Consider the following 8,433-nt stretch of genomic DNA (forward strand, 5'->3'; position numbering starts at 1 on the left):
AGGGTTTGCATTTCCAACAAATAAAAAACGTTAATATCTCCTTTCGTATTGATATAATCTTAATGAATTCTTTATCGCATTGTAAAGAAAAGTTTTCTTTATAACAGGAATAAATAGCATTAGTGTAGTGATAATAGCTAATGAGATATGGAAGGTTAAAGTTTAGAGAGTTTGTATTTCGTTCAAATTTCAAATCTTTTTATCTCTCTTCGTTTTGGTCACATTTTAATGAATTCTTCATCAAATTGTAGAGATTAGTATTCTCTATAACTGATATAAATAGCATTGGTAGTGATAATAGCTAATGAGATATGGAAGGTTAAAGTTTAGAGGGTTTGCATTTTGTTCAAATTTCAAATCTTTTTATCTCTCTACGTATTGGTCAAATTTTAATGAGTGCTTCATCAAATTGTAGAGAATAGTCTTCTCTATAATTGATATAAATAGCATTGGTGTAGTGATAATAGCTAATGAGATATGGAAGGTTAAAGTTTAGAGGGTTTGCATTTTGTTCAAATTTCAAACCTTTATTTCTCTCTTCGTATTGGTCAGATTTGAATAAATTCTTCATCAAATTGTAGAGGATAGTTTTCTCTATAAATGATATAAATAGCATTGGTGTAATGATAATAGCTAATGAGATATAGGAGTTTAAATTGTAAGTAAGCGATATGGTTATGATCGGTATTTTAATGTTGTGAATTTTAAGTTTTATTTCTCTTTGCCCTTTTAGTAAGAAGTACTGTAATCGCAGATTAATTTTGTTATTGATGTAATTACAAAAACAAAAATTGTTTTTTGTGGATTCATTGGGGACCGCAACTATAAGCATTGTTTCAAAAGATCTCTCCAGTGGTAATTGCAGTTCCAACTTAATATGATAATATGTGGATATAATGAAATCATTGCATGTTGCATGTGTTAAGAAAATCTGTAAAGCAGATATGTTACTTTGTGGAATAGACAAAAAGGAAAATTTGTTCAAAAGGTTCAAAAATCTCTTACTATGAACTATAACTTACAGTTTAAAAAGTATAATGGTTGATAAAACGCTAAAAGTTACAGAAATCAGGTACAAACATTTCTTCAATTCTTCATTGATATCGTTTGAATAATTTTATTGTATTAACTTTTCATAAATATTTTTTAGTATTTATTAGATGTCACCCTTATGCTGGCTATTTCATAATTTTTTGTTGTAATAATGTTAAAATGAAGATTACAGCTACATAAATAAATTGGCACTATATTTTAACTTTATTCCAAATTATTCTGATTTATCTTTATGATGCCCTTTACTAATCACACACTCATGCACATTAAAACAGAAAAAGACAATTATGTGGTTATTGTTTAAATTTGAATCACAGAAAACAAAATTCGAATCTTCAATTCGTCTAACGGAGCAGAAATAACACAATAACAAGTAGATTATTCAACAATAATTATTGATTTCTCTATTGTAATTTACTGTAGTTCCTTTAATTGGGTACTTGCAGTAAAATACTTTAATAATAGGATGAAAAAATAATGTCCAGTTCAGTCGTGATACATTTATTCTGCCGAGCTTTCGACCTAGGGGACTAGGTCATCTTCAGGGCTAGTTTACAAAGTAATATTTTTACATTACTGGGTTGGTGTGTTGCTTCTGTCTTGTCTGTTCATGGACTGAGTGTAAACTTGTGAGAGTTTAGTCGGAAATGGTGCTAGGCTTATCTCTAAAGTGCAGTTTCAGTATGTGGAACGGCTCTGAGAGTATGTTCCAAAATTCCGCCTTCCAGAAGTACCATTGTGCACAATGGCTTTTCCTTTAGAATTTTCTAGACAGTGACAATGGATTTCTAAACCATTTTTAAGCTAATCACCTTGATTTTTAAATATTTTCGCAGAGAATTTTGATTTCAAAGAAGTCCTAGAGCTATGACATCACGTACTCTTTAACACAATCATTTTTTTTAAAGAGTACATGCAGCTATGCATTTAAATCAACCATCATTTTTTATACATTGCAAGTTTCAAGAAAGTTAGAGTAGTATTAGAGGCTTAAAGAAAATTGAATTGGCCGTGTGAGTGTTTTTTTTACTTAGGGCTTTCCGGCCTTCCAGAACTAGCGTTTCCGGAAAAAATAACAACCATATTTTGAAAATTTGAGAAGATAGTTACACTTCCTTGCAACATGGACAAAGGAAAACTGGAAATTCCAGTAAGAATTAGATGTATTGAGTAGAAGTGGAAGTAAGAAGTGAGCAGGGTGGCTCTGGAATTGGCAGAATGGTGTCTGCGCCAATGCGGGGAGACTGGCCGCCTAAACTCTCTTCTGCGTCCATCCCAGGCCATCCGCCAACTTTATTGCCATTGTTGTTCTTGCTTTGGCCTTTTTGAGCCTTCCAAGGCACACTCCCTCCAATCCACAACTCAATGCTCTCATAATTTATAATTATGCTTAAGTAAACAAATAAAAGAGTAGAAACAAGACTAATGGGCGTTATCAACATCGTAACATTTCCAGAATGAATAAGAAGAACCCAAGTGAGACGCGAAAAACAGAAAGGAAAACCCTAGTTTAACTGTTATCATCTCCCACTCTACACCATTCAGCCAACCCTAATAACCCTTGGATCTTTGTCAAGGAAAGAACCTAAAGAAAGTAAATCTCCACATGTACCCTATTTCTCTCATTCTTCTGGCAATTAATGAGGACCGTGCCGCAACACTGCGCGATCTAAAGATTCGAAACCCACAACCAACAAACTAGGTGCAATGCATACGCACACCAAGTAAACGTTTTGAAAATTGAGAGGGAAGATTCAGGCTGTCTTTCCGTATAAGATTAACTTTATCACTATTTGAAAATGCTATAATTTTGGTTTGAAGGTTTCATCTTCTATAATAATAAGGGTTTAGGAGAAAGGGTTCTTTTATTTCCCCACTAAAATACCGTTTCAGGCAAAGTTCTATTTTCGCCTAGCTACATAATGTTAGCGACAATTAAAAATGCTGTTAAAGATGACAATCTGAAGGGTAAGTTAGAAGCTTGAGGCGATCGTAAGAGGAAGTCACGAGCGTGGTGCACTCTAAGGGTAGAATATCTAAACTTGGCCGCCATGTTAGTCAAAGGCTGAAAGCGACTTCATGGGTCAGCGCACCAATTAACTTACTCCACCATTTATGGACCATTTCTATAAACAGCAGCCTTTCTAGGGCGTGCTCTTTCTTTTTTAAAAAAAATTCATGTTCACCCCAAAACACTGAGAAGTGCAAGTGATGAAATATCTGAATAATTAGAAGCAGGAGGTGCTATCTAGTCAAGGTAGTGATAATTTTATTTTGAACCTATTGAAATCAGATGGAACAGTGGATAAAATGAAGGCAGCCATATTTCAATCTCCTGGCAGGGACTGAAGCAGTGGACGCCTTTATTTAATAGAATTAGGTCAGGTTAGTGGCGGCGACATCTAGCCACCCAGACTACAAGCTTTCTGTCCAAAACAATCGACTAAAAGTCGGCTACGATTCGCTTCAATCTGCACAATCATTACATAACATAAAGATCTAGAGGTTTGATTAGAAATACTTATCCAATAAATTTGAATTAAGGGCGCTGTAATGAGACGTTAGGCTCCCTTAAAAGTGCCACTTTCTGAAAATTGACTTTATCACCACTTGTGTGATATTGGTGAAATTGAAAACCAGGTTTATAAAATTTTAAGTTTGAGCAAAATTGGTTGACTAGTAAACGGAAGTGAGAATCTTTTGAATAAAATCTTTATATCTTTCGTATCCTGTCTACTCAGGGAAAGGCGAATCGATTTATTAACATGAATAGTTTTTATGAGTTCCGGGTAGACCCACTTCCCCCAAATGTCTTTATGCGCACATAGAAAACACTAAACATTTAGTAATAGCCCTAAGATTGAAGCAATCTTAAAAATAGTGGCTAGGAAAAAAATGATCTATTTCTCACCACAATGTCTAATTTTTTTAAAATATTTTAATTAGGCAATCTTCTTGAGATATTAGCAAGAGAACATTCATGTTTAGGGAGATTGACAAACTCACGCATCTATTAGTGGAAAGAGAAGTTTATTTTGGTTGGGAAGCGAGATGTGTGTGAGGCACCCTCGTCTTGGAAATAGACACACCATTTGGCTATCCTATCTACTTCCGGTTTGTATACATAATTAGAGAAATTAAGTAACCGAACTGCGGCCCAGGCAGGACGAAGCGAAACACAAGTAGCGGACATGGTCATTAGTTTTGCTGGCAATAAATCGGACCTGAGCAATATTGTGCCTTTTAACTGATCTACCGCCTGGCGGAGGATCTTCTAAAACATGACCGCTCGTAATGACAGTTCTAATTCTATAACCACACAGCATACATAGATATTGGATGTTGTACGCAAAGGCGTATCCACAAACTCGAACAGCTCAAGGTCTTTCCTCATTTATATTTATCTCATATATCTTGTTTTCAGTTTCAAATTTTGCACTTAGATATTCTTAAAATAAAAAAGCTAATCTAGACTTCAAATAAGAGAATCTTGTGAAATAGAGTGGTTTTGCCATTTTTGAAGAATTGCGGTTAGCAAAACTGTTTTTATAACTTTTTTTATTGATTTGCAAACGGATCTGTTATCATTGAGTGCTTCATACTTTACTTCGCCTTGAAGGTAACGCTTCAATAAGTTAAGGAAGAGAACTGTCGGACGACTTTGAGCGATTCTAGGCCATAATTAAGCCCTGACTGAATCAAAGAAATCGCAGAAATAGGAAAAACGATAAGAAAACGTTCAGGAAGTTATCCATCAATTCAGAGCGCAACTTTATGAGGTTATGAATTTCACAAACTAACCTCTTGTAAGACAGCAAGATAATTTGGCCGTTGTAATTTTCCAAGCAACAATTGAAGAATCGGGTAGTGAACATGATGTTCTAGTTTAATGTGTTCAGGAAGTAAATTCAAGTAGAATTTGCACTAGAAAGTTGAATTAAATTTTATACAAGTTCACTGGGAGAAGATGATGCAGTTGAAGAAAGCGAGACATCACATTTCCCTCAGAATCCCATGAAAAACAATGTCCGAGAGAAAATTCTAGAACAAGTGAGAGAACTGACGTACACTCAAGTCCAGGTTCCCTTGGCTGACTGGGCGCGAAACTCTCACTCCACAAAGCGGTTCTGTCAGTTCAACTTGCGATCAGCTAATAAGCTGTGATCTTGACTGGACATTTCATCCATATGAGTAAATTAAACAGCTGTTAGGACCGTATAACTTCTTGCCTCTTATAAGTGCTGATGTTTTCTTAAATTCAGGGAGAACATTTTGAAACCTACCACCCTTAAAACCTAGACAGTTAGAACTAAAGACGCAACAGTCTTTGTTGCGTCAAAATGTAAAAAAAAAGAAGATGACCTAGTCCCAAGGTCGAAGGCTTGGCAAAAATAATAACACAAAAAATTGTGACTGAATTGGCAATAATTTTTCTTCCTTTTGAACCAATTTCAAGTTGATTTCCAATGGGGGAAACTATTGCTTCGGAACTGTATTCAGCAAATATGAATGCTGTTCTAGCTGAAAAGGAAGTTCTTCAACAGGATAATAGTTCACGAACTACACTCCACATCAGATTGCCTCGAAAATTGATGAACTAGAGTTTAAACTTCTCCCTCGCCCTGGTGATTAATCCACCGTCTCTCCTTCGGACTCTACCATTTGGTATTCCGATTCATGCGGTTATTACGGGAGAGGTATAAAGCTTATTGGACTGAATCATTTGCCCCCAAAAAAGGATGCAATGGATTATACTTTGACGGATAAATTGTTGGATTAATCGATTAAAACATCAAAAAGTACTGCTAAGAATTTAAGTAGATCCCATTCTAACTCAAAAATTCGGAATTCCCAATAAGAGCAAGGGGTACCAACCCATTTTTTTTGTGTGCCTAACGATTGTGTTTTGATAAAAACCGGCAAAGCAAACTAAACAGTTAGTGGAAGTTGGCCGCTTTTTGCGGGAATCAGCAACTATGAAGAGAAGGTCTGTAAGATGTACCGCTCGGGTGGCCGTATTGATCGGGAGGGCCTATCAGTCGCTCTCTCTCTAGTATCCCGCACGTCCCTAGCTCAAACTCTCATGTACCGGCCCTACTAACCCTAAACTTTGTGAAAGACCCTTATCGCGGCCACCTATCTATTGTTAGCTAGCCGTAAAGCTAGAAACTTCTAGCAATGCAGTAATTACAATTGTAAAAAAAAACGTTAACACGAGAAAAAAAACATGAGATTCTGCTTAAATTACACCTTTAAAAAATTGACATGACAATAATCACAGTAAACAAACGTTATTTGAATCAGCAGTAAATTTAATTTTTCAAACTTGCAAGCTAAAACTTTAAAAAAATACCAAGAATATTTCATATCTTACCTAAGAAGCCGATTGCATTTTACTTTCTTTTTTTTTTTTATCTTTTGTTGGCAAATCAGTGGAACAGTTAGCACAGAAGTGGGATTCTTCCCTTTTTTTCCGTGGAAACACTCTTCTCCGAGTTTTAAGGGCTCACACTGACATGTCAAATACGCACAGTTTCTTTTTTTTCCTTGATGGGAGGGGGTAGACTCCAGCTAATTTTCTTGTCTGCGATTGCGTTGTGCGAGTAAAATGAGTTTGTAAAATTGATTTACTAGTAGCTTCCTAGTGTAATACAGAAATAATGGGGGAAAAAAAAGATAAAAAACTAAAAAAACACCACCTCTTCTTAAACACGGATGGTTGCGTACTTACTCCCGACGGAGGTCAAGTGGTGACTGGCTGTATTTAACGGAGGGTTGGTTATGAGACCAGCAAGGCAGGGCAGCCAACTTGACCTATTCAAAACATTGTCAGTATGTCAGTGTTACCACAGAGCGAATTATATTTGCCAGCTATTTTACACAAAATTAAAAAAACAAAAAATACCTAATAAAATTACACTAGACAATAACAAGGGGTACAACACATCAAAGTTCTAACCAACAAATTGTCATAATTTTTTCTAATTTTTACTTTCACTTACACCTACTGGAGAAGAGAAGTATTGTGATCAATCGACGAAAATGAGTTTTTCCGGAAGTAAGAGTTAAGTTTAACTTGAATAAAATTTGTGTGAATATTCAGTCATAAATCTTACTTCAATGCTTTGTACCTACCCCACGTATTTCCTGTAAATAAATTTTTATACAGGAAGTACAATTCTGGATGGTATGACGAATTCCAACTGTTATCACCAGTAACGTAGCTTGGTTTTTTATCTAGATAGGCAATAGCAGCTGCGAAACGTCTTCTGATGAATGCTCATGAACCTATCTCCTCTATATGATGGTCATAAAATACAGATTACGAGGTGAGTAAAGTCCAAAACTCTGCAAACAAAATATGATAATGCGGTAAGAACTACTTTTCACTTCTGACTAAATCTAACTAAACACGTGAGAGAGATAGAGCAAGTGGGATAAGAGAAAGAAAATACGGATAAACAAGTGGCAAAGCGCGCTTGTCCAGAAGTGAAGAACGAAATGGACATTGGACAGTAACAGAGCATCTGAAAGTATGATTAAAATGCACCTCATCCCTCCGATTTTTCCCGGAGATAGCCGAAAGCTAGCGTTCAGACCTTTAATACTACTATCAAGCAGTAACCGCAACTGTAGAGGACAACTGCGCAAGTGCAGGAGGCTGGTAGATTCAGTGCCAGCCTTTCTTGAACGGTCAGGCTTCGTTTATTTATGTAGCGTGACGTATTTCATCAAGCTTCATTTGTGTGCTGATCTAAAGGTAGTTCTTAAAAGACTAATAATAATTTTTTCCTTTTTTGAGGGGGCTAGATTAAGCCTTGGAGCCTAAAAGAAAGATACGCCATTGCAATCACCTCAACAAGTCATTCCATCATCAGATTTTTTGAGATTTAGAAGAAGGTTAACGCAAAAGGATCTGATGAAAAGGGTGATCGTGCAATTTCTAATCCCTCAGTTTTCCCTTTATGAAAACACATTTGTAGTCAGGAATGTTACCCTGGGAAAAGGATTTTTTCCTTCTGCAATCCAGGACCCTTATTTTTTCAACAGTTGAACACTAGGGCAGCATTTGCCAATATTCTAATATCTTTTAGAAAAGAATAATTAAAGCGAAAAAATCCTTTCTGCCACATTAAGTTATCTTCACCTCAGTGAGGAGCCAGTGACTCATCTGAGTAACAATTTGAGGCCCAAAATAGTTTTGAATGCACAAAACAAATGTGCCCACCCATCTTGATCACAAAGATCTCTCAAAATTATTCTTTTTTACAGTTTGAGTGCTTCTAAAGTGCCTGCGGTTTCATCCACCTCAAACACCACATCGAGCATCTGCTTCAGGCTTTCTCCTTCGCTAGCGAATCATGTCAGCTATCTCAGCTC

At 36.1% G+C, this 8,433-nt stretch overlaps 1 protein-coding gene across 1 annotated transcript in view; it reads right to left on the reverse strand.

Annotated features, from left to right (window-relative positions):
* Hk (potassium voltage-gated channel subfamily A regulatory beta subunit hyperkinetic) overlaps positions 1-6,821 on the reverse strand; it is a 63,042-nt gene extending 56,221 nt beyond the window's left edge. Inside the window, exon 1 of the mRNA XM_074117356.1 lies at positions 6,428-6,821. The gene's annotated coding sequence lies outside the window, so the exon portion shown is untranslated. The remainder of the gene's footprint in view (positions 1-6,427) is intronic.
* Between the last annotated feature and the right edge of the window lie 1,612 nt (positions 6,822-8,433).

This window comes from Rhodnius prolixus, unplaced genomic scaffold (assembly GCF_049639745.1).
Source record: "Rhodnius prolixus isolate KJV_2025 unplaced genomic scaffold, Rpr scaffold_2, whole genome shotgun sequence".
Lineage (NCBI taxonomy): Eukaryota > Metazoa > Arthropoda > Insecta > Hemiptera > Reduviidae > Rhodnius > Rhodnius prolixus.